A 24,104-nucleotide genomic window follows, 5' to 3' on the forward strand; every position below is an offset into this window, starting at 1 on the left:
GTGCCTTACATATTTTCGGTTGCACTTCTCTTTTGCATAATCCATTCCTTTTTAAAAAAATACCAACTTTCCATAATACCTACTGACCTTGTATACCAGCTTTTTTGTGTTTCATGCACTTGAAACCCAAATTGCTCAGTGCTGAAGCTTTCTAATCTTTCCATGTTTAAGTAAAATTTAGCTCTTCTATTCTTCCTGCTAATGTGCATGACCTCACATTTTTCTACATGATATCCCATTTTCCAAGTTTTTAATGCAGTCATATAATGTGGCTAAATCCATCTGTAGAATCTTTGCATCATCTCCACCACTTGCCTTCTTCACTATTTTTGTATCATCTTCAAACTTGCCAGTAGTATTATGGTTCCAGCACTGATCTCTATGGCACTCCACTTGTTACAGGTTGCCATCCTGAAAATTTATATTTTTTTTGGACAGTTTCATATCGAACATTAAGAACAGCCCTGTCCACTAGAACTCCTAAAATAGTTTAAAGACAACCTTCCAGCTCAGAAAGCCTAGACTTCCACAAACTAACATGCCTTTCTGCTTGTGTATACATTCGTCAAACTGAAACCTGATGAGCCCCTGATATGTCTTTCTGTCATCATAGAGATACAACTTTGTGAACATTTAAACAATTAACTCGCAGGTAGTTTATCTAATCATTTAGTATAAGTCACATGCTTTCTTAGAAAAGATTTTTGAACTTTATTAAGAAAAGACTTTGTGACTACTTAAAAATCAGCTACTTACAAAAAAAACTAAAACCAAAACCCATTTACCTCTATTTTAAAATCCAACTTCCTAAATGATAGTAATATTTTAGAAATCTTTTGAACAACTTACTGAATACTTTTAAGACAATCAAACTTAGATGATGATGGGATAACTGGATGATTCTTCCATAGAAGAATACATCGCATAACTTAACTAATAACATATGGTTTGCAGTGATTCCACTTTGAAATTCCTACATCTGTTCATGCCTTCAAATTTTTGAATTGCGCTATGATGTCAAACATGGCTAGGTTCTTGGTTTTAACTGGAGTTTAATTTGACGAGAGAGATCTAGGTCAGATTTTCAAAGCTTTAAACATGTTTTAGAAAATCATTCGTTTCCAGGTGCTTCCACGGCATAAATGGGCTCATCAGTCATGATACCCTAGTCGTGGGGTTGCAGCAGCAGCTTTGAGATGTCTTTCAAACATGGGACCTGAATGGCTATATGAAAGAAAATTCACAAATGAACAGTGAGAATAGAAACATTTTGACAACTATAATAAGCAATATGAATGACATAGTAACATAGAAGAGAGGAGCAGGAGTAGGCCATTTTATCCCCAGGGCTCCTCCACAATACGATCATTGAGTTCAACGCCCTAGTCCTACCCTACCCCATATCTTTGATTCCTTTAGTCACAAAAGGTGACTACATCCGTGAAAAGAATTATGTTAGACAATTATGTATGAAGGATGAACCCCAGTTATAAACAAAGGGTAGTTAATTGATATTTCACATATAAATCAAAATATCATTAATATTGAGTTGGCCAAGAAGGAGTAACAAAGTCTTTGAGATGGCACATGATATTGAAGGCACAGAAGGAGACGAGCCTGATATAGAACAACCAAAAGAATTGTGTTGGTCACCAGAAGCTTCAGTCTGCTTATAAGAGTCCCAACAGCATATCTGTTCAATTGCACAGTTCTAATTAGTGTCCATATTGTCAAATTCTAAAAGGTAATAGTAATTCTATGTAAGATAACAGGGTTAAATCACTTAAGAAGCACAAATCTCGTATTCAGTGAGGTGCCTTTACTATTAATTTCAGTGAAAAAGCTCAGATAAAGCTAGACATGAAGCATGATAAAGCGATTGTCTTTGCAGTAGATTTCAAATTTAAAAGTTAATCCTAAACGTATCATTCTTCAAGCAGAATGTTAACATGGTATTAACAGCATCTGGAAAGAGGGATTACAACGATTCAGGTAAAGAATGCAGGGGTGCGAGTTGAGGAATGCACTTACAATATATCAAAGATATTATTGAAAAATGTAATATTTGTAAAAGGTACAGGAGATTACCATTGATGAAAGACTTTAATGAAACCATAGCAACTGACTTCAATGTATGAGATAAATGTAAAATACATTTTTCTTCTACATTTTATAGACAGAGTAGCTAGATTTAGTCTGTCAATGGTATTTTATAGTATAGAACACTATAATGGAAAGATTGATAGGAATGGAGTTGGGAGTAACAGTTGACACCAAAGGCGAATTCTCTGTTGACATCATCAGAGAATCTGAAGGGTATAGCAATGCATACAGCAACAGAAAGATCCTTTACTTCCTGACTGACAGACTGCAATCAATAAGGTTAGGTGACAACACCTCCTCCACAATAGTCCTGAATACTGCTGCCCTGTAAGGCTGCATATTCAGCCCTTTACTACTAATACACTCCCAACTGTGTAGCCAAATTCTGCTCTAACTCCATTTCCAAGTTAACTGATGGTGGGTTGGATCTCAAATAGCAATGAGACAGAGTAAGGGAAAGAGATAGAAAGCTTAATGTCATGTTGGAGAGACAACAATCTCTCCCTCAATGTCTGCAAAATGAAGGAGCTGTTCACTAACTTCAGGAAGCAGAGTGGAGAAAACACCACTATCTGTAGCAATGGTGCTGAGGTGGAAATGGTCGAGAACTTCAAGTTCTTTGGAGCAAGTATCACCAGCAATCTGTCCTGGTGTATCCGTGTCAAAGGAACGGTCAAGAAAGCACATCAACGCCTCTACTTCCGCAGAAGACTAAGGAAATTGGGCATGTCCACAATGACTTTACCAATTTTTATAGGCACACTACAGAAAGCAACTGCTGTGCCCAAGACTGCAAGAAATTACAGAGAATGCAGCCCAGCTTTTTATCCATTGATTCCATCTATAGTTCCTGATGCCTTGAGAAAGCAGCCAACATAATCAAAGATTCCTCCCACTTTGGTTATGCTCTTTTCCACCCTCCAGAAGATATAAAAGTTTGAAAGCAGGTACCAATAGATTCAAGAACAGCTTCTTCCCTGCTGTTATCAGACTTTTGAATGGACCTCATATATTAAAGTTGCTCTTTCATTGCCCCTTTGCTGGAACTGAACACAATATTCTACATTCTGTTCTATCACCCTGATGAAACTATATAAGATATGGTTTGCCGAGGTAGTATGGAAAACAGTTATTTTCACTGTATCTCTGAGCACGTGACAGAAATATTTAAAAAATTTTGTAAAAGGCTTTGAGAGAGAAATTATCCTGAGGTTAGTGATTATATCAAAAAAAAACACAGCTGCCCAACTAAAAGTTAAATTAACAAGTGCTTTGGTACGCACAATACATGTCAAAAACAGACTCCAGACTTCAAGTTGCATAATTCAATAACACCATGACTTGTCTGGTTGTTGTCTCATCTCGATTTTTCTGTTTGTATTCTGTAATCCTTCACTTCCTTACCAATCAAAAATCAAACTCACCTTCGAATAAATTTATATCCAACCTTCACTACTTTCTAGGGAAGTGAATTCCACATATTCTAAGAGTAAATAATCTCCTCATCTCTGTTTTCCTCTTGTTCTTCAACTTTGTTCTCTAGTTGCACAAATGGAACTATCCTCTAGTCTCCCCTTAAGCTCTTATATTTTTCAATAAGGTCACCTCTCATTCTTCTGAACGTCAATGGATATAGACCTAACCTATTCAACTATCCTCCATAAGATAACCCTTTCGTCCCAGGAATGAGTGGTGTGAACCTTCTCTGAAATGCTTCTCAATGTATCTTTTTCAAAAAATGAGATCAAGACTGTCCACAATATTCCAGATATAGTCTCACCAATGTTCTGTACAGCTGCAGTAAAATTTCCCTACTTTAATATTGCTGTACCCTTGCAATAAATCACAATGGTCTAGTTTTCTTCATAGTCATTTGCTGTACTTGCATACTGACATCACATACCAGATATCTGGATTCCTGTGCATTTAAATTGTATACTGCATTTTGGTTCTTCTTACTAAAGTGAGCAAGTTCGCATTCACTTATCTTATACTCCATCTGCCAAGTGTTTATCTCACTCATATAATCTATCTATATCACTTTGCAGACTCTCTGACTCCTGTTGAGAACTTACCTACCTATCATGTGCCATTAGCAAATTTAGCTACCATTTTGCTTCTCATGCCAAATTATTGATATATGTTGTGAATAGTCGAGGACCTAGCAAGGATTCCTCTGGGACTCCTCAAATGATTTCTTGTCAACCCCAGAAAGACCTATTCATTCATAGTTTCTGCTTACTGTTAACTAACCAGTCCTTTATCCATGCTAATATGTTACTCTGTACACCATGTGCTCTTATCTTGTGCAGAACCCTTTGATCTGGCATCTTATTAAATGCCTTTTGGAAATCTACCAGTGCCCCTCTATCTAATGTGGACGTTACTTCACCAAACATTAATAGATTAGTTCAACAGGCTTCCACTTTCACGAAACCATGTTGGCATTGCCTGATCAAATCGTGACCTTGTAAACATCATGCAATATCCTTTTCAATAATAAATTCTAGCACCTTCCTCATAACAAATATTTGACTAATTGACATATAACCTCTTAATTTCTGCCTTCCTCTTATCTTGTATAAAGTTGTCATATTTGAACTGGGAGCCTTCCATTATGTCAGGAAGATCTGAAGAAGCTCTCTGCACTGTGGCCTCTACCTTTCTTATTCTATGCCCTATGCCCAGAATGTCAAGCATGTTCTTTACAAATGGAGATAAAAAGTGGTCTTACCTTGCTGTGGTTTCACTTGCTACCACATCCTGTTCCATAAGACCATAAGATATAGGAGTGGAAATGAGGCCATTTGGCCCATCAAGTCCACTCAGCCATTCAGTCATGGCTGATGGACATTTCAACGCCACTAACTGCACTCTCCCCGTAGCTCTTAATTACTTGCGAGATCAAGAATTTATCATTCTCTGCCTTGAAGACATTTAACATCCCGGCCTCCACTGCATTCCGTAGCAATGAATTCCACAGGTCCACCACTCTCTTGCTGAAGAAATGTCTCCTCATTTCTGTTCTAAGTTGACTCCCTCTAATTCTAAGGCTGTCCCTATGGGTCCTAGTATCCTCACCTAACAGTCCCAGCATCCACCCTTTCTAAGCCTTGTAAGTTTCTATTAGATCTCCCCTCAACCTTCTCAACTCTAATTAATACAATCCCAGGATCCTCAGCCGTTCATCATATGTTAGGACTACCATTCTAGGGATCATCCGTGTGAATCTCCACTGGACACACTCCAGTGCCACTATGTCCTTCCTGAAGTGTGGGGACCAGAATTGGACACAGTATTCTAAATGGGGCCTAACTAGAGCTTTATAAAGTCTCAGTAGCACATCACTGCTTTTATATTCCAATCCTCTTGAGATAAATGATAACATTACATTTGCTTTCTTAACCACGGACTCAACCTGCAAGTCAACCTTTAGAGAATCCTGGACTAGCACTCCCCGATCCCTTTGTACTTTGGCTTTATCGATTTTCTCACCGTTAAGAAAATAGTCCATGCCTGCATTCTTTTTCCAAAGTGCAAGACCTCGCATTTGTTCACATTGAATTTCATCAGCCATTTCTTGGACAACTGTCCTAAATTGTCTAAATCGTTTTGCAGGATTAGTGGTGCTGGAAGAGCACAGCAGTTCAGGCAGCATCCAACGAGCAGCGAAATCAACGTTTCGGGCAAAAGCCCTTCATCAGGAATAAAATTCCTGATGAAGGGCTTTTGCCCGAAACGTTGATTTCGCTGCTCGTTGGATGCTGCCTGAACTGCTGTGCTCTTCCAGCACCACTAATCCAGTATTTGATTTTCAGCATCTGCAGTCATTGTTTTTACCTTAAATCATTTTGCAGCCTCCCCACCTCCTCAGAACTACCTGCCTGTCTGCCTAACTTCCTATTGTCAGCGATCTTCGCCAGAATACCCCCAGACCCCTCATCCAGATCATTACTATTAAAGTGAACAGCTGTGGCCCCAGCACTGAACCCTGTGGGATACCATTTGTTCAACTTAGATTACATGAAAGAAAGGATTTTGTGAGTGTGGGGTGGGGCTATGGCAACATTTTGAAAATGTGCTTGTGATAGACCAGTATGAATGTTGCATGAAAGATTGCAGGCATGTGGGAGGTAAGGGAAATACGAATGCAGACAAGAAATGAAGAGTGTGACAATTGTAGCAGAAAATGATGGACTGAAATATGGTAATACAGATGGATACAGGGATGCAACTTGGGGAGGCCTTGAGGATGGATAGCTGCTTCAATTAAGGAGCAGTTCTGCTCCATTTCCCCTTTATAAATTCCCATCAGGTGAGCAGCCAGATGCCCAGATAGATCCAGTAGATACTCCTTTTTTTGTTACACTTATTTTTCTATTCAGCCTGTTCCAGGAACTCTGGAGCAGGTGGGACTTGAACTCAATCCAGGGGTAGGACTGCCCCATAAGAGGGCTCCCAAACCAATCCCTTTCTCTTTTTTATAACAATAAATTAAATCTAAAATCAACCTGTTTAGAGATATTATTTCAGACCTCTGGAGCAGGTGAGACTTGAACACAGGCCTCTTTGTCAGAGGTAAAGATACTACCTCTACACCACAAGGACTCCGGAACATTTAGCCCATTTGATCCTGATGGAAGACTTCAGGTCATAGAGTCATAGAGATGTACAGCACAGAAACAGACCCTTCGGTCCAACCCGTCCATGCTGATATCCCAACCCAATCTAGTCCCACCTGCCAGCTCGGCCCATATCCCTCCAAACCCTTCCTATTCGTTTACCCATCCAAATGCCTCTTAAATGTTGCAATTGTACCAGGCTCTACCACATCCTCTTGTAGCTCATTCCATACACCCTCTGCGTGAAAAAGTTGCCCCTTAGATCTCTTTTATATCTTTCCTCTCTCACCCTAAACCTATGTCTTCTAGTTCTGGACTCCCCGACCCCAGGGAAAAGACTTTGTCTATTTATCCTATCCATGCCCCTCATAATTTTGTAAACCTCTATAAGGTCACCCTTCAGCCTCCGACACTCCAGGGAAAACAGCCCCAGCCTGTTCAGCCTCTCCCTGTAGCTCAGATCCTCCAACCCTGGCAACATCCTTGTAAATCTTTTCTGAACCCTTTCAAGTTTCACAAGATCCTTCCGATAGGAAGGACACCAGAATTGCACGCGATATTCCAACAGTGGCCTAACCAATGTCCTGGACAGCCGCAACATGACCTCCCAACTCCTGTACTCAGTACTCTGACCAATAAAGGAAAGCATACCAAACGCCCTCTTCACTATCCTATCTACCTGCGACTCCACTTTCAAGGAACTATGAACCTGCACTCTAAGGTCTCTTTGTTCAGCAACACTCCCTGGGACCTTACCATTAAGATTTGCACCTTGCATGTATCTAAATTAAAGTCCATCTGCCAATCCTCAGCCCATTGGTCCATCTGATAAAGACACCTTTGTCATCTCAGGTAATCTTCTTCGCTGTCCACTACACCTCCAATTTTGGTGTCATCTGCAAACTTACTAACTATACCTCTTTTGCTCGCATCCAAATCATTTATACAAATGACAAAAAGTAGAGGACCCAGCACCAAATCTTGTGGCACTCCACTGGTCACAGGGCTCCAGTCTGAAAAACAACCCTCTATCACCACCCTCTGTCTTCTACCTTTGAGCCAGTTCCGTATCCAAATGGCTAGTTCTCCCTGTATTCCATGAGATCTAACCTTGCTAACCAATCTCCCATGGGGAATCTTATCAAATGCCTAACTAAAGTCTAGATAGATCACGTCCACCACTCTGCCCTCATCAATCCTCTTTGTTACTTCTTCAAAAAACTGAATCAGGTTTGTATATCGCCTGGCACTCGCACATCCTCCCCAGGTCAGCTGTGTCAGTGAATGTGAAGAGTACGTTTCAGCATAGGCTGAATGAATCACCCCAGTGCCTGGCCTGCGCAGAGCTAACCCAACAGCCACTTCTGCAAGAAGCATAGGAAAGGCTCCATGCACAGAGAATAAAGCTCGCTGGAAAATGGGCAGACCTGATACACTCCTCTCCCAAAACAAGGGGGTATCGTCAGGGACCCATTAATTTTAATCAGAAACTCAGTGACGGTGTACAAAGGTCAGATCTGGGCTGTGAACACGTCCCAAACCTGAATGCTGACAGAGTCCCAAGTAGGTACTTGTAGTCAATTGTATCAAATGCTTTCTCCTGATCGAGTTTCGGGAAGACTCTTGATAGCCAAGTCCTCTAGGAAAAATGGATAAAGTTCTGGACCAGAGGAATGTCTTCGTGGATCCTTCAGCCTTGGACCATGTACAACTTTTTAGGGTGGAACTAGCCCCTCTTAATATAATTAGGAAGGGAAAAATTGATGTGGTGTTTTATTTGAATCCATTTAAATAGGCATATGCATCCATTGCTCTATCAATGATTGCAATGCTTTTTGCATAATTGGTTCAACTTTTCGTGTAAAACTGGGGTCATGCATGGAATGACTATTCTCAAAATAAAATGTGATTTTCATTTCCATTGATTCCAATTGTCTAATGGGAAATCAGTATGCAATGATTTTATGTGCCAAAGTTGAAAATCTATCCTATTATTCACAACAATCAATTTAAGTAATTGGTACTACCATGTATCAAGAGATTAATCAAATAAAAAGGTGGGGAAAGCTACCTTTCTTTACCTTGCCTGATGCTAATTATATTACTTTTGAAACACATTTCAGACACAAAAGATTCTCTTCAACATACAAGTCGAATATCAGATCCTGAACCTTGCTATGAACGAGGTAAATAAAAATGTTTATCTTAGTACTTTCAATTACAAGTGGTTAATAGACAAACTCTCTATTTACAATTCTCAAGGAGGCAATGATTTCTTTGGATGTACAGTTGACTAGATATTTGCATACATTTGATGTCTGTTCCACAAGTGGATGGTCAGGTGCTTTCATTTTCCCATGCAATATTTAAGGAGGGGTGGTATGGAAAAACAACAGGAAGGGAAAAACAGAGTAAGCTATGAAGATTGTTTCCAGCAACCTTGTAAGTTTTTATGTCCCCTACGCACAATGATAAATATCTACTTCGAGTATAGGCCAGATGTGGCCTTACCCATAACTTTTTCCACATATTTGTGTCACTTTGTCCTACGAATAAGAAGGAAGTATTTCTAGTAACCTAGTATGACATTATCAAAATTTTGTGGCTTGTGTAGCCATTCCAGGACCAATTCATGATTTGATTCAGTCAATAATCTTTTCCGCTTTGTTCTTCAAAAAAAATGATTTGTGTGAAAATATGAAGTAGCAAACAAACAAGAAAGATATGAGGATGTACATATGAAGGTGAGGATCTAAAATCTGCCAGGAGTAACCATTTTGTGCATGCTTTTATTAACCAGAGAATGGCTTCAGGCTGCAAATTAACACTGTGTTTAAAATGGCTTCCCAACCTGCTAAAGGCTGCATTCCTGCCTTGCTGACCTCCCTGAATCAAAAGATAAGGCAAACAATGGAACCTTCACAGTATGGAATAAATAAACTGGATAGGACATTACTAATCATCCCAGCTAACCTTGAAATGCAAGCGAGAAGAGATAAATGTGTAGTAAACAACTTTGTTTCCCAGGAAATGTCATTGGGTTAACCTACTGTCCATTATGTCATTTTATTACCCTTTATTGGATTTACTCTGCAATTAAGGCTGTACTATTTCTTAAGAAACATATAAAAATTGCCTTTGTTCTAAATGGAATTGTGCAGTTTCTCCAAGGAACACAGAAGCTTTTAACCTCTGTGTTGCTGGACAAACCTGTACCCGGCGTCATAATAAAATGTGAAATCTCGCTGAAGCAGACCATATTCCTGTTGATTATTTGATCATTCACAGAACCGAGAAACCCCTCCCCGGGGGTTGAAATCTTCAAAGGTACAGGTATGTGATAGATCACATATCAATGGGCTGAAAGGAAAATAATCCAGACAGTTAAATGTGCAGATTTGACAGTAGCTGCAAGGAGAAATGTGATATGATCGTGGTATACAAGAGGTGAGTATATTGTGGGGTGGCGGGGGGGGGGAGGTGCAGCAAGTCTGAAGAATGCATAGCTACCGAAATCAAGGTTGAATTCTGGCCCTCCTAACTCAACAGACTCCCTGTCATGATGATATAACATATCGACTATTGATGTTCAAATTCCATCATACAAATTCATACCTGGGACCTTAAATGAAATTGTTTCCAAAATGGATCCAAAAACCTGATTAAAAATTGACACAGGTATCTCCTGACTGCACAAATGGCCAGATTTCATGAAACCAATACAGATTGGACAAAAAACAGGAATCTTCAAACAGGAGTTACAAACCAGGCAGGTACAAACCAGGCAGGTACAGGGAAATTCTGAACATGAACATTTTATTTTCGATGCTCACACCTCCAGAGCCAGTACTAGACTGACTCCCCAGCTCCATGCTTTGCAAGTCACCTGACCAATTCTCTTAAAGGACAACTCCAACTTTGTATGTAACATCCCCCACCTGGACACAAATAAAAATGTCCACATCTATCTAATGTGCCTAATTGAGAATTTTTCACCAGTAGATAGGGAATACACAAATAGGTTTACAGGCAGTTCCATCTGTCAGAATCCATTGCAAGTTGATTTGCATGCAACTCAGAACACGATAAAGGACAATATAAAAGTATGATGAAGGGCTTTTGCCTGAAACATCAATTTTCCTGCTCCTCGGATGTTGCCTGACCTGCTGTGCTTTTCCAGCACCACTCTGATCTAAACACTGGTTTCCAGCATCTGCAAGTCCTCACTTTTGCCCAATATAAAAGTAGTCATTTGTAAGTGCAGGAATCTTAAATTGGATTTTTAAAATTATACTCCTGTATGGGGTTACTTTCATAAATTTGATGTTCATAAGTTGGATGTTCAAAAATCAGGGATGCCTTGTACATTTCAAATTGTTGTTTCAGAGAAGAAGAAATGAATTTTTCCCTGCAGAATTGAGACAAGCTGAAAAAACTCTTTCTCCGCACCCAAATTAACTTATGTTTTAAAAGGAAGTAAATTAGCCAGGCTTTCTTAAATTAACAAAAAGAGTGAATTTATTAATTAATAAGCACAAGATGAATTAGTGATACAACACAAATACCACAGATTTATATATCAGGTGATCTAGGTAAAAACATTGACTGCAGATGCTGGAAACCAGATTCTGGATTAGTGGTGCTGGTAAAGCACAGCAGTTCAGGCAGCATCCGAGGAGCAGTAAAATCAATGTTTCAGGCAAAAGCCCTTCATCAGGAATACAGGCAGAGTGCCTGAAGGGTGGAGAGATAAATGAGAGGAGGGTGGGGGTGGGGAGAAAGTAGCATAGAATACAATAGGTGAGTGGGGGAGGGGATGAAGGTGATAGGTCAGGGAGGAGAGGTTGGAGTGGATAAGTGGAAAAGAAGATAGGCAGGTAGGACACGTCATGGGGACAGTGCTGAGCTGGAAGTTTGGAACTAGGGTGAGGTGGGGGAAGGGGAAATGAGGAAACTATTGAAGTCCACATTGATGCTCTGGGGTTGAAGTATTTCGAGGTGGAAGATGAAGCGTTCTCCCTCCAGGCGTCAGGTGAAGGAGGCCCAGGGCCTCCATGTCCTCGGCCGAGTGGGAGGGGGAGTTGAAATGTTGGGCCACAGGGCGGTGTGGTTGATTGGTGCAGGTGTCCCAGAGATATTCCCTAAAGCGCTCTGCTAGGAGGCGCCCAGTCTCCCCAATGTAGAGGAGACCACATCGGGAGCAACGGATACAATAAATGATATTGGTGGATGGGCAGGTAAAACTTTGATGAATGTGGAAGGCTCCTTTAGGGCCTTGGATGGAGGTGAGCGAGGAGGTGTGGGCATAGGTTTTGCAATTCCTGCAGTGGCAGGGGAAGGTGTCAGGAAGGGAGGGTGGGTTGGAGGGGGGCATGGACCTGACCAGGTAGTCTCGGAGAGAACGGTCTTTGCGGAAGGCGGAAAGGGGTGGGGAGGGAAATATATCCCTGGTGATGGGGTCTTTTTGGAGGTGGCAGAAATGTCGGCGGATGATTTGGTTTATGTGAAGGTTGGTAGGGTGGAAGGTGAGCACCAGGGGCGTTCTGTCCTTGTTACAGTTGGAGGGATGGGTTCTGAGGGCGGAGGTGCGGCATGTGGACGAGATGCATTGGAGGGCATCTTTAACCACGTGGGAAGGGAAATTGCGGTCTCTAAAGAAGGAGATATCAGGTGATCTGTTTCTGAATTAGTCATGAAGAGCAGGAAAGACAATGTTGGGGCTATTACTAGCCATGGCTCAGCAAGGAAGTTAAAAATAATATAAAGGCAAAATCAGAAATATGTGATATTACAAAGGCAAATGGGATGTTGGAAGATATGGAAGCTTTTAAAAGAACAAAAAAAATCATAAAAGTGCAAAGGTAAGTTAAGGAAAATTAGCACAAAATATTAAAATGCATTATAAAAGCTTCTGTTAGTATAGAAATGAAGTAGCTAAAATGAATGTTGGCCTCTTCAAGGAGTTACTATTGGGGCACACAGAAAAGGCAGAGTCACAAATCAATATAATGCTTCGATTTTCAAGGTGTAAGACCCTAGTCTGATATAAAAAAAAGTTATAGAAATTGTAGAAAGGGAGGAGCTTAGAACAAGAAGCAAGAAAGGGAATAAGTACTGAGCAGATTATTGGGATTGAAGGCAGACAAGTCCTCATGACCTAATAAGCCTACATTCTAGGGTCTTAAAGGAAGTGGCTGCAGAGAAAGTGGATCCTTTGGTTATAATATTTCAAAATTCCCTGGATGCAGGAAGAGTTCCAGTGGATTGGAAAAATGTTAATATAACATTGATATTCAAAAAGGGAGGGAGGCAGAACATAGGAAACTACAGACCAGTTAGTTTGACATATTGTTGGGAAATTGTTAGAACTCATTACTAAGGAAGTAATAAACAGGATATTTGGGAAGTCAAAATACAATCCATGAGAGTCATCATTTTTTAATAAAGATTAAATCGTGTTTGACTAATTTGCTGGAATTCTTGAAGATGGAACAAGCAATATGGATAATGGGGATCCTGTAGGAGTAGTATAGCTGGACCACCAGGAGATAAGGGGCCATATAAAGGTTACAAGGTAAGATCACAAAGGGTAAGGATAATTTATTAGCCCAGATAGAGGATTAGCTAACCAATAGAAAGCAGAGAGGCAGCTGAAGTCCAATGTGAATAAGAGTGAAGTTATCTATTTTGGTTAGAGGAATAGAAATGCAACTTATTGTCTAATTGGAGAGAAACTTCAGAGTGCTAAGTGCAGAGGGATCTGGCTGCCCGTGCATGAAATCGGAGAAAATTATGTAGATACTGCAGGTAATAAGGAAAGCAAATGGAATTTTAGCATTTATTATAAAAGGAATAAAGAACTAGGGAAGTCTTGCTGCAATTGTGCAAGGCTATTCTATTTCATCCTGTGACTGTAGGTGATGTGAAGAAAATCTTTGCAAGGTCATCCTCAGGTTACCATTAACTCCTGAAATATTTTAGATATGCAATTTAAGCCCCAAATCAACTGATGTTGGTGGACAGACCATGCTGGGTGAAGAATTGGGTCAAACCCACCAAAACAGTGGTAACAGAAATGATCCTCAGGGCAACAGCCCCTGAAAAACAGTTAATCATAATAATAAGGATATACTGGTCACTGCTTTCAATTAGGGTAATGGTTCCAATGGAATAAGAGGTGCAGATTTTATTCCAGATCAGTTTTTTCCATAGCATAGCACATATGCCAGATCTGCAAATCTTACTACATTTTTGTAGAGGTGTGGCAGGTAAAAATTTTGGCTGATGTATATGCCTAGCCATCAGAATGTCAGGTACCTTATTTATGAATCTGTGAATCCATTTCCTCAACAGGAGCTCATTTTTCATTTACTAGCATTTGGCATGTGCTTCTGCTTCAGCTTTGGTATTACCAGTCTTCATTAATGTTTTTAACCTCAAGTCAGCTTGTAGGTATGCTGCCAAAGAAGTTCCGTTTATTGTCTCCACAGGATCTTCTATACTCCCAAAATGGTTTTGGATAACAGGACCTGAGGGTCTTCTGCCTACAGTGGGACCTTGGATTCCTCTGCTCAAGCTTGTCTATCCATAGACCACATGACCATAGTCAAGAAAAATGCCAGATACTTTCTTCTGCAGCTATTCTGACCTCAGTGGGCTTCTCCAAGATTACCAGTGATGTTATTACCTTGGATCTTGTTAGGACATTGACCTACTCCTCACCAATCACATTTGTAGGCAAACTAGGCATGACTCCCACAGTCATTGGTCCTGACAAAAGGTCACATTCCTGATGTATCAGATAAAAGGGATTGGGCAAGTATCCTGCTTCAAACCTTTTTAACAGCATTTCAAGCACATATTGTGCTCTCCAATAGGATGATCATACCTTTTCTCAGCAACAGTGTTTGGCTGATCTCAGTATCACTAGAAAGATGAAAAAACTGCAGATACTGGAATCCAAAGTAGACAGACAGGAGGCTGGAAGAATACAGCAAGCCAGGCAGCATCAGGAGGTAGAGAATTTGACATTTCAGGTGTCACCCTTCTGTAAACCCCAGTCCTGAAGAGGAGTTACACCCAAATGTCAACTTCACCACCACTTGATGCTGCCTGGCTTGCTGCTTTCTTCCAGCCTCCTGCCTGTCTACTCAGTATCACTAAAGACTAGCTTGCCTCACTCCGTGGCCTCCCTTCCTTTAGTTGCAAAAACCTAATCTGTCTCAACAATTGGTTAAACTGCATCAGCATTTTCTAGAGTGCCTGTACAGGGATTTGCAGCTGCAGTCAGAGCCATAGCCAGGTCAGTTATGCTGTCTGACTTATTCCCATTCTCTGCATGAGGTGTATATGCCTAAATAAATCCGACTGATTTCTCCTGTAGCTTCATGTAGACATGCCCAATATTTCAGCAGTTAAGAAGGGCGGGCTACTTAGAGACTGAGTCATACAATGCAGGAAATGCCCTTTGGCCCATCACGTCTGCACCGGCAATAACTACCACTAAAGGCACGCTAATCCCAATTTCCAGCACTTGTCCCATATCTATGAATGTTATGATATTTCAAATACTCATCTAAATATGTTTTAAAAGGTTGTAAGGTTTCTGGCCTCCACTACCTTCCCAGGCAGTGCATTCCAGATTCTTACCATCCTGAGTGAAAAAGAATTTCCTTAATTGTCCTCTGAATCTCCTGCCCCTTACTGTAAAACTATGTCCCCTCATGATTAGCCTTTCAAATAAGGTGAACAGCTGCTCCCTACCCTCCCTATCTATACCCCTTAATCTTATACACCTTAATCATGTCCTCCTTCAGCCTCCTCTGCTGTAAAGAAAACAATCTAGACCTATCTAGTCATCCTGGGAAACTCATCCATACCCCCTCTAATGCTATCACATTCTTGCTCCAGTGAGGTGACTGGAACTGCACGCAGTACTCCAGCTGTAGCCTAACCAATGCTCTAAGCAAATCCCACATTACCTCCTTGCTGTTATACTCTATGCCACAACAGATGAAAGTCAGTGTGCTCAATGCCTTTTTAACTATCCTATTCATGTGCTCTGCCAACTTCAGGGAACTGTGAGTAATTACCCAAGATCCCTCTGTTCCTGTAAGTTACCCTATGTCTTGCTATTCATCAGTTATTCTCCCATCTTGTTGCTTCTTCCAAAGTGTAACACCGTGTACTCATCAGGGTTAAATACCATCTGCCATTGCTCTGCCCACCTGACTAACGCATCTATATCTTCCTGTAACCTGCAGTCATTTTCACTGTTAGCTACCCTACCAATCTCTGTGTCAATGTTTAACGTTCCCCCAGATTTTCATCTATACCGTTTATGTGTATAACAAACAATAAGGGCCCCAATACAGATCCTTATGTATACCACTGGATACTAGCCTCCAGTCATTCAAACAGCCTTCTGCCACTACCCTTTGTGTCCTATTACTGAAGCCAGTTTCTGATCCATCTTGCCAAGATCTCTGAATTTCATGTGCTTTAACCTTCTCAATCAGTACCTTGTCAAAATGTTTGCTAAGATACATATAAACGATATCAATGGTACTTCCCTATCCACACATGATCACCTTTTCAAAGAATTCTGGCAAATCTTTGGCATGACTTCTCTCTGACAAAGCCTTGCTGAGTAATGCTAATTAACCATTGCTTTTCCAAGTGGATATTAATTCTCTCCTTTTAAATTTCTCCTATTTTCTTTACCTCAGACATGAGATTAATTTTCTGATTCATCTCTACCACCTTCTTTGAAAAGTGGAACGACATTAGCCAATTTCCAGTCCTCTGGAACTTCCCCAGGGGTCAGGCAGAAATCGAAAATTTGTGTCAGAGCCTGCAATTTCCTGCTTTGCATCCCAAAGCAGCCTGGGTTGCAGTTTATCTGCTCAGGAGACTTGTCCATTTTTATTCCCATCAGAACGTGTGGTACCTTCCCATTTACTTTGTGAAACTGTGCAAGATCCTCCCAGTCCCTTCTCCTGAATTCCATACCTACATTCTCCATTCCCAGCATGAAGACCGAAGAGAGGTATTCATTTAACACCCTTTAATTAACCTGCACAGATTGCACCCTTGGGCCCTGATGAATCTTACTCTTTTCCTGGTTAATTTCTTCCATTTAATATATTTGTAAAATATTTTGGGATCCTCTCTAATCCTGTTCACAAGCCCTTTCTCATGCCCCCTTTCTGTTCGAATTGCTTTCTTTAGTTCCCTCTTGCATTTCTTGTGTTCCTCAAGGGTTGCAGCTGAATTGTTCCCTTTGTACTTGCTAAACGCCTTTCTCTGCTTCCTCATCCAGTCCTAACTTTCCCTAGATCATTTGTTCATGTCCCATTTTCCCCAAAAACAGTCCCAGTGATCCAGGAATTTAAAACTCCCACTCTTGCACCAACTTTGAGCCATGCATTCCCATTTCTATACACGCCAGCACATGGCCACAGTGATTATGACCATTGATGCCCCATTTTTTAATCTACTGCCTACCTCCCTGAATTCTTGATTCAGGACCTGATTCCTCACTCTGCTCATATTGTTGGAACTAATATATATCACTTCCTCAAATTCATTACCCTCCCATTTCAGGATGCCCTGCAGCCATTCAGTAACATTCCTGACCCTTTCACCAGGTAGGCAAGACACCAACCTGGAGTTATGTCTTCAGCCACAGAAATACCTGCCTGCTCCCCAACCAAAGAATCCTAAAGATAAAGTTATTGATCTTGCTTTCTTCTTCTTCCCTTCTGTACCATATCATTGAGCCATTTGGCTCTGACTGCACTCTGATGAACCAGCACCCTCATCACCTTCCAAAATGGAATACCAGTTAGGGAGCAGGACTCTTGCATCACCTGCCTGGGAGGGTTACCCATTCTCTTCTTTCCTCTACTCCCTTGAGCTACTGTGTGACCACCTCTGTAAACATGCTATCCAGTAATTCTCAGCCTTGCAGGTGGGTCTGTGTCTCCAGCTGCTTCTCAAGCTTTGAAATCTGGAGCTCCAGATTCTTGGCCTCATCTTTCAGCTCAAGAACATTGTCTTGATGAGGGTTCCTAGTATTTTCCTCACTCCTATAGGTACTCCGTATTCTATCATTTTCTCCTTCTGTCCTTTCCAGTTGTTGAGATAGGATTTCATCTGGAACAAGTTTGTTTGTAATCAGCTTAATCAACCATTGTGGTTTCTTGCATTTAACTAGTCACTGTAATCATATTGGGAGAGGTTTTGAGATTTTGCATTCATGGGAAATTATTTTGTGGATGTTTTTTTGTTTTAAGTGCCCTTGCCCTTAAGCCTTTCAAATCCAGATATGTCTGCCCAGGCCATTTCATGAAGGTATGGAATTTTTGATGGTGTAGCTCTGGCACTAACTGGTACAAACTTGAGAGTATTTACTGCCTTTGGTCAGTAACGCTTAACCTCAAACAAGAAGTAGTAATTCTCATGCACTTTCCTCAAAGCATGCTCTGCAGCAATAATGACTAAAGGCTAGACTAGCCACTTTTGCCATCTGCTCAACAGAGAAGAATGCTTCCACCTTTACGTCCTCAAACTTAGAGGTTAAATGAGCAACCTACTTTACCTCCACCCTCAGGTTTGCCCCACTGATATCTTCATGTGTCAGAGTAGGGTTTTTGCTCCTCAGCTCATGTTTTAGTTCAAACTCCTTTCCTTTCAATCTTTTCCTGAATCATTTTCTCTTTGTTCTTTCCTTGAGTGATGGAACTTTTAATTCCTCAGAAGGTGCCGGGATCACGCAGGCATTGAATGCAGCTATTTCTATACTGCAGAAATGCAAGGTCAAGAAAGCCTTTTTACAGTTTTCTACTTTCAAATTCATTTCAAAAGCTGACAATTCCTTTTGTTTTGTTTGCGGGTTCAAATCACAGCAAGAGCTACCCCCATTTGTTATGATCAGACACTAGGTGAGGTTCGCGAATTTGTTAAGATCTAATAAATATTCACAGCACTTTGATGTTGTGACCCATGGTCAAGGCAATTGCAAAAGGCTAGTATCTAGTACAGCTAGTAATTAGGAAAGTTAATAAAATGTTATTAATTATTGCGAGGGAGTTGCATGCAAAAGTCAGGAGCTTATGCTTCACTTTTACAGGGCACTGGTGAGAACACATCTATCGCAATATGTACAATATTGTCTGTTTATTTAAGGAAGGATATGAATACTCTTCAGATAAAGTTTAGTAGAATAATACCAGAAGTGGCCATTTGCCTTATGAAGAAACATTGGACAGGCAAGCTTGTGTCTGCTGGAATTTATGAGTAACGTGTTTTTATTGAAAGGTGTAAAATCCTGTGAGGTCTTGACAGGGTGTTTATGGAGAGAGTGTTTCCTGTTGTGGGAGACTCAGAGTTACTGTTCAAAGTAATGGCTTCCCCACTGAAGTCAGAAGAGGAGATTTTTTTGTTCTCTCAAGGCGTCTTAAGTCTTGGAAATGCTCTTCCTCACAAAGCAGTGGAAGCAGAGTCATTGAATATTTTTAAGGCAAAACTAGATGGATACTTAGTAAACACAGGCAGATATGTGTAGTAGAATTTATTAATTATCAGATAAACCTTGATACTAATGAATGGCAGGGCAGCTTCGAAGGGGCATGTGGCCTACTCCTGTTCCTAAAGACGTGTGTATACTTGGGCATATGTGACTGCCTATAATGTTTGGAATTGCATATTAATATTTTTCTTAAATTGACAAGTGTTAAACTCTTAACTCAACTCAAAATTTTTTAATTACTTCCTTATGGTTTGAGGTGAATACATACAAGTACATTTTAATTGGGCAAAGTTGATCTTAGTTAAACCAGCATGTTGTTTTCATTTCAGATTTCAAGCATCTGTAGCCTTTTGCTTTTATTTAAATAGTTATTGAAGTTCATGAAGTGAACTAAAATACAAAACCCACATAAAAGGAAAGAAGGATGTTTTTATAAACACTTTACATGATGCTAATTATACTACTTGTGAAACATGTTTCAGATACACGGGTTGCTCCGAGAAACAGATCAAGAATATCAGATCCTGAAGCTTATGAACACGAAGATAAATAAAACAGTGTTATACATTTTTGCTTTAAATTGTGTGTCATTAATAAGCCATTAATGAGGATACAAGTGACAGAGAAAAGTAAGATGATTAGATTTGGAAAATAAATTTGAGGGCGGCATGGTGGCACAGTGGTTAGCACTGCTGCCTCGCAGCGCCAGAGACCCGGGTTCAATTCCAGCCTCAGGCAACTGTCTGCGTGGGTTTCCTCCGGGTGCTCCAGTTTCCTCCCACAGTCCAAAGATGTGCAGGTTAGGTGAATTGGTCATGCTAAATTGCCTGTAGTGTTAGGTAAAGGGGTAAATGTAGGGGAATGGGTGGGTCGCGCTTCAGCGGGTCGGTGTGGACTTGTTGGGCCGAAGGGCCTGTTTCTACACTGTAAGTAATCTAAAAAATGTGGTTGTGGACTGCAACTTTGTAAATTCCTAGGGCTTCTGTTAATAATTGCAGACATTTATTCCTCAATTAGATGTAGATGTTTGTAAGTTTTCAGTGTACCAATTTGTACCAATTTCCTCCCTCACCCCACCACACAAAAATAAATGGAAGTGGGTTACTGGAGCCCTGGGGAGATGATTTGAGGATGTATATGAAAGACTAAGGTAAAGACTGTTGAGACAAATTGAAGACATATGGGAAGTGAGGAAATAAAATAAATGAGAAATTTTTGGAGATGCAGAATGTGACAGTAGTGACAGATGGAGATGGATTGAAATAAGGTTGCATTTGATACAGCCTTGCTAAAAAGAAAAGTTGAGTGTGCAGAGCTGCCTGAATGAAAATATGACAAAGGACATGGTAATTGGGCAAGATTGAAAGCCACATGCTAAAAAGAACGTGACCACAAGGGGATGCTGAAATGAGGGGAAGTTGAGTTACCTCTTCTCACCTGGTCATAATGCTCCATCAAGTGACTAGCCATCTAGAAATCTGACGAGCACTGTAACTGCTTCTTTCTGGTCAAGATAAGACCATAAGACCATAAGACATAGGAGTGGAAGTAAGGCCATTCGGCCCATCGAGTCCACTCCGCCATTCAATCATGGCTGATGCGCATTTCAGCTCCACTTGCCAGCGTTCTCCCCGTAGCCCTTAATTCCTCTAGACAACAAGAACCTATCAATCTCGGCCTTGAAGACATTTAGCGTCCCGGCTTCCACTGCACTCCGTGGCAATGAATTCCACAGGCCCACCACTCTCTGGCTGAAGAAATGTCTCCGCATTTCCGTTCTGAAATGACCCCCTCTAATTCTAAGGCTGTGTCCACGGGTCCTAGTCTCCTCGCCTAACAGAAACAATTTTCTAGCATCCACCTTTTCAAAGCCATGTATTATTTTGTACGTTTCTATTAGATCTCCCCTTAATCTTCTAAACTCCAACGAATACAATCCCAGTATCCTCAGCCGTTCCTCATATGATGGGTCGTGGAGTAGGATGATAATTTTAGTAGTAGGAGATCAATAGAATGTAGTTCATGAATCTGCATAAACAGTCACATACAGTATGTGTTTAGATCAGAGTGGTGCTGGAAAAGCACAACAGGTCAGGCAGCATCCTCTGGTTTCCAGCAATTGCAGTCCTCACTTTTGCCTACATACAGTATGTGATAAACCATTTTGACATGTATTCAGATCTGAGCCAATCTTTCTGGAAAAGTGGAGGTTTTTTTATAACATTGGGAAGTTTAATTTAGATAAATGTGAGCTGTTGCATTTTGGAAAAGCAAATCTTAGCAGGATTAATACACTTAAGGCTAAGGTCCCTGGGAGTGTTGCTGAACAAAGAGATGTGGAGTGCAGGTTCATAGCTCCTTGAAAGTGGAGTCGCAAGTGTATAGGATATTGAAGAAGGCGTTTGGTATGCTTTCTTTTATTGGTCAGAGTATTGAATACAGGAGTTGGGAGGTCATGTTGCAGCTGTAAAACCACATATTGAATGTTGCATGCAATTCTGGTCTCCGTCCTATCTAGAGGATGTTGTGAAACTTTACAGGGATTTTGCTAGGATTGGAGGATTTGCGCTCTAGGGAGAGGCTAACTAGGCTGGGGCTGTTTTCCCAGAAGCGTCGGAGGCTGAAGGTTGACCTTATAGAGTTTATAAAATCATGAGGGCACGGATAGGATAAATAGAGAAAGTCCATTCCCTGGGGTGGACAAGTCCAGAACTAGAGGGCATAGGTTTAGGGTGTGAGGGGAAAGATATAAAAAGAACCTAAGGGGTAACATTTTCATGCAGATGGTTGCGCATGTATGGAATGAGCTGTCAGAGGAAGTGGTGGAGGCTAGTACAATTGCAGCATTTAAAAGGCATGTGGATGGATATATGAATAGGAAGTGTTTAGAGGGATATGGGCCAAGTGCTGGCAAATGGGACTAGATTAGGTTAGGATATCTGGTTGGCATGGACGAGGTGGATTGAAGAGTCTGTTTCTGTGCTGTACATCGCAATGACTATGACTTTATTTATGGAAAAGTGTAAAATAAGTGTTGTGTATGGAATGACTATTCTTAATAATTACAATTAATTCAGTTTTTATTTAAAAAATCGTTGCTAGTATTTTCCCTAAGCAAAAAGTAAAAATCGATCCATTATTGACACTAAAAATAGGTATGTTATTAATAAAAACAGAATGTTCTACTGTAACTGTCTCACAGCATCTGTAGAAAGAAAACAGAATCAACATTTTGAGTCCACGTCTTCGGAAGTGTCATACTGACCTCAAACTTTAACTTTTCTCTCTCCACAGCTGCTACCAGATTTACTGAGCTTTGCCAGCACTTTGTTTTCATTTCAGGTTTCCAGCATCAGCACTATTTTGCTTTTATTTAAGTATTTCTTGAAGTTGACCGAGAAACTAAATCCAAATGAAAGTTACCAAGGATATCTTTATATACACTTTACATGCTAATTATACTTGTGAAACATGTTTCAGATACACGAGTTGCTCCGAGAAACAGATCAAGAATATCAGATCCTGAAGCTTACGAACATGAAGGTAAATAAAAGTGTTATACATTTTTGCTTTAAATTGTGTGTCATTAATAAGCCACCTCTTTTTTAATCAACTCAATAATTTTCATGGAGGCACTGCTCTGTGTCCTTTATAATTGGAACTGGATGAACATTGGAGAGCAGTACTTTCTCTCCTACAAATTAATGCCTTCTCAGAGCAGTTTAACTTGTGATGCAGAATGTAGAGGGAAGGTTACGAGTGACAGAGAAAAATAAGATAATTAGATTTGAAAAATAAATGTGCTTATGGTCTGTACCTTTGTAAATTCCTATGGCTCCTGTTAATAATTGCAGACATTTATTCCTCAATTAGATGTAGGTGTTTGTAAGTTTTAAGTGTACCAATTTGTACCAGTTTCCTCCCCAACCCCACCACACAAAAATAAATGGAAGTGGGTTACTGGAGTCCTGGGGAGATTATTTGAGGATGTACATGCAAGATTAAGGTAAAGACTGTTGAGACAAATTGGAGACATATGGGAAGTGAGGAAATAAAATAAATGAGAAATTGTTGGAGATGCAGACTGTGATAGTGGTGACAGTTGGAGATGAATTGAAATAAAGTTGCATTTGGTACAGCCTTGTTAAAAGAAAGCTTGAGTGTGCAGAGCTGCCTGAATGAAAATATGGCAAAGGACATGGTAATTGGGCAAGATTGAAAGCCACATGCTAAAAAGAACGTGACCACAAGGGGATGCTGAAATGAGGGGAAGTTGAGTTACCTCTTCTCACCTGGTCATAATGCTCCATCAAGTGACTAGCCATATAGAAATCTAATAGATTAGATTATTTACAGTGTGGAAACAGGCCCTTCGACCCAACAAATCCACACCGACCTGCTACCCACACAGACCCATTCCCCTACACCTAACACTACAGGCAATTTAGCATGACCTGCACATTTTTGGATTGTGGAGGAAACCAGAGCACCCAGAGGAAACCCATTCAGACATGGGGAGAATGTGCAAACTCCACACAGAGAGTCACCTGAAGCAGGAATTGAACCCAGGTCTCTAGCGCTGTGAGGCAGCAGTGCTAACCACTGTGCCACCTTGCTACCCATAATCTAACTAGCACTGTAACTGCTTCTTCCTGGTCAAGATGGGTGGTAGAGTAGGATGATAATTTTAGTAGTAGGGAAACCAATAGAATGTGTTCACCATCTTCATAAAGAGGCACATACAGTATGTGCTCATTCAATTTGACAGAAATTTAGATCTAAGCCAATGTTTCTGAAAAGGTGGAGGTTCTTTTGTAATATTGGAGAAGATTTCTGGAGAAGTGTAA

General features: G+C 40.5%; 1 protein-coding gene across 1 annotated transcript in view; it reads left to right on the plus strand.

Moving 5' to 3' along the window:
* LOC140487662 (uncharacterized) overlaps positions 1-24,104 on the plus strand; it is a 269,506-nt gene that overhangs the window by 21,627 nt on the left and 223,775 nt on the right. The window contains exons 4-5 of the mRNA XM_072586945.1: positions 8,849-8,911; positions 22,738-22,800. The gene's annotated coding sequence lies outside the window, so the exon portion shown is untranslated. The remainder of the gene's footprint in view (positions 1-8,848; positions 8,912-22,737; positions 22,801-24,104) is intronic.

Source organism: Chiloscyllium punctatum, chromosome 17, assembly GCF_047496795.1.
Source record: "Chiloscyllium punctatum isolate Juve2018m chromosome 17, sChiPun1.3, whole genome shotgun sequence".
Taxonomy (NCBI): Eukaryota; Metazoa; Chordata; class Chondrichthyes; order Orectolobiformes; family Hemiscylliidae; genus Chiloscyllium; species Chiloscyllium punctatum.